Genomic DNA, 3,450 nt, shown 5'->3' with positions numbered 1-3,450 from the left:
GGTGGGGGGGGAGAGACCGCTATATTTTCTATGGCCATAAACAAAGTGTTAGAAAGTTGACTGTGTGTTTTGAAGGTGCAATAAAAGACCATTTGGGAAAAAGAAAAGCCAGCATGCTGGTGTAACAGGCCAGAAAGATCTAGCATCTGCTCTTTGGATGAACAAGGCTGCTTCTGAGTTTGTTTCTTCAGAAAACAGTCAGGATATACACATATACTGTGAAGTGGTGGCTCCTCTGAGTTTTGGTATCCCTTCTTACAAGCACATCTTGGGATTCTTCAGAAGTGAATCTTTTTAGAATTATTATTATCAAGCACTCGATCCAAAAAGTTCTGGAGGGGGGGGAGATTTGTGTTTGAAGTAGGCTCACTTCTGTCACATAAACCATGTTTTATAAGCACATGTCATTTTGAGCGGGCTGGATGTCTCGCCATTGTTCCTCGTTCAAGAACACCTGATCACGTACATTCAAACCAACAGATGCAATCCAGGGGAAACTGCATGCAATTGGCAGCCTATAGAGATATACAAAGAAGCATGTTGTCCCCAGATGAGAAGACTGTAACACTGGGTTGCAGTAGGATGTCTCTATAGTGAGTTGGCTCTAGATGGCATTCAGCGATTCTTCTGCCCTTCCTCTACCTTGCTGCATCTCTTTCCATTGGGTTGGCAGGTTATTGCCAGACGTTGCCAATAGCTGTTGAACTACTAGGGCAATCTCAACCAGATTAGTTTGCAGACTTCTTTCTAGGAGGGAGGAAGAAGTTGGGGAGCCCTTCCTCCAGCTAGTAAGGCAGAGAGGGCTAACACATATAAACTGGTTGACTGCATTTAGATGCAAGGGAGACAGGGGGGAAATGATTGGGTGGGTGAGGATAGGGCCCGGGAACAGTCTGTCATGAGTCAGGAATGCTTTGACATTAGGCTGAGACAGCAGAGAGAAATATCCAAGACCAAATGCCAGGTTTTGTCTACCTGTGTTCAGATACACCACCCCGTGCAATGCATTTCAACTTGAATTTCCCATACAAATTTAACTTGTCACCTCTCTCACAGCTGTCTTTCTTCTCCCCTGCTTCTGGAAGTAAGCAGCTAGTGGATTGTGTCTAGATCAAGAGTTCTCCAAACTTTTCAGCTTTGCAGACTAGCGGAGGGGCGGGAGGGGGATAGTTCCATGTGAGCGGTAGGCAAACATGCACGTGTGCACATGCGCGCAGCTGTTTGCACAAGTGGTGGGCACGCACATCCACCGCTCGCACAAATGGAGTGCATGCGCTCGCCTGCTGTTCACGCAAGTGGGGGTGAGCAATGGCAAAATACGCGCTCACCCGCCTCTTCTGCAGCCTGGTTCCGAACAGCTCAAGGCCCGGAGGTGGGCCATGGCCCAGGGTTGGGGACCCTGATCTAGATTGATTGGTCTTTGCTGATCTGGCACAGCACAGTGGCCTTTTGTTTCTTTTTAAACCTCCTTTTAAAGTTTTTTTTTCTTTTTTCCTTTCTAAAGTTCCAAAACTTGAGGTTACTCATACTTATCATTCCCAACACAATGTAACCCTCCCCTCCCATTTCCTGGTTCCTTTAATCAGCATGGGTTAGGCAGGAGCTATCTGTAGCCAGCCATGCTCCTTATATGTTATGCGAGGCAGGTGCAGCGAGCATTGTGGCAAGAAATGGAAGCCTTATCTGTGAAAGAGAGCTCTTCCTAGCAAAGCCCACATATTTGTTGTCCTGGCAGCATGCACAGTTTCTCAGAAAAACAACAGCAAGAGTGCCAGGGTTTAAGGGAGGGAAGCAGACTCCAGCAAAACGGAGCACAGTTTCACATTGCCTGCACCTTTCCTGGATGTCCAGTGCTGGGCTCTGGCAAATGCATGGTCTTTGCAGAATTTTGCACAAGCTTAGGAACATTGAGATCAAGAAAAGGAACAATGTTGCGGGGAAAAGAATATCACCATCACCACCACCACCATCATCATCATGATGTCCTTTCCTGGATCTGCTCATCCTTTTTTCTCTGATCAGAAATTCAGCTCTCTTCTTTAATGCACGTGGAAAAGCACAAGTGCTTTTTCAGCTGTTTCCATGTTAAAACCATTAACAGACCTGTGCAATTGTGACCCAATAAATGTAGGCTGTATAGCAGAAGTAGACAATTCTTTGGGTCCTCCACGCATTTGGAACTTTGGTTCATGTTCCTTTAAGAATGGACTGCCCTGCTCAGATCCCCTGTTCACAGAATTACTGAGCTGATCTATACCTTTGCAGGCCTGAAGGTATTGTAGCAAATAAATGCTATGTTTGAAGCTGGCATATTGTTTTGCAACATGTCAAAGAGATTTTTTCTTTTCTGTTTTTTTAAAAAAGCATCCACCAAGTGGTAGTGTCCCAGGTGGTAGATGTCTTGGGTACCACTTGGTCTACTCCCTGCTCCAATTCAAAGAATCTCAGGTAGCAATGTTGGGTTAAGGCTGTTGCCTAAACCTTGGAGAAACTCTTAACAGAATAGTAAGGATTATAGACCGGCACTTTCATTTCTGTACTATATATTTTCTGACAATTGGATAATATATTTTAAAATAAGCCTTATCCTCTGTCTGGGCCTTAATTTGAGAATAATAAAAAGAGGAATGCTAGAAAGAAATATGATTACATGGTTAAGAATTACCTACAGATAAAGTCTTATTCCTTGTTAAGTAGCTCTAATGCTAACCATTATCTGAATGGGTAATAAATGGGTGTCCTCGTGACAAATAAGATTGTGTGGCCATACATTGGAACAGGAGAGACAATGTAAGCTCCCTCCTTTGCTTTTGTTGTTAAGTTTCCTTTCTGCATTGTTTGTATAACAAATCTTTCTGCCTGATTCACCAGGCATTAGAGGGATCAATTTTCCAAAGAATTAAAAGGGGGAGTGAAGAATGTGGAATAGAGCATTTGATTGTACAACAGATTCTTGGCGCAAAAAAAAAAGAAGGTTTTGATGTCTTTGATTTTGTTGTGAATTACTCTGAGGAAACCTGTTTTTGAAGGGCAGTTACAAATAAACTATAGATAATTGTATATAGCTTTATACTTCTAATATCCCCTATAAAATAAAGGAAATTGCTTCTTACTTTGAAAAGGATTTATATTCAGTTTATCAATTGGCTTGAAAGAAAGACCTTGTTACATTTCTGCAAAAAAATTTTTACAAAAACTCTGCTGTCGAGATTTCTTTTGGTGAAATACTTTTTAGATTTGGGATAAATTCTACTAGCCTCTGAATGTTAAGTGCCGGACTTGAGAAATTTCCTCCCTCTCATGGTTGTAGAATACTACAGGTAGTCTTCAATTTACAGTCATTCATTTAGCAAAAATTAGAAGTTACAACGGCACTGAAAAAAGTGACATGACCAGTCCTTAACAACCATGGCAGCATCCCCGTGGTTATATGATCAAAATTCAGGTACT

This window comes from Protobothrops mucrosquamatus, unplaced genomic scaffold (genome assembly GCF_001527695.2).
Source record: "Protobothrops mucrosquamatus isolate PMUCROS unplaced genomic scaffold, P.Mucros_1.0 scaffold1002, whole genome shotgun sequence".
Classification (NCBI taxonomy): Eukaryota; Metazoa; Chordata; class Lepidosauria; order Squamata; family Viperidae; genus Protobothrops; species Protobothrops mucrosquamatus.
The sequence above is the reverse complement of the archived record's forward strand: the minus strand, read 5'-3'. Positions refer to the sequence as shown.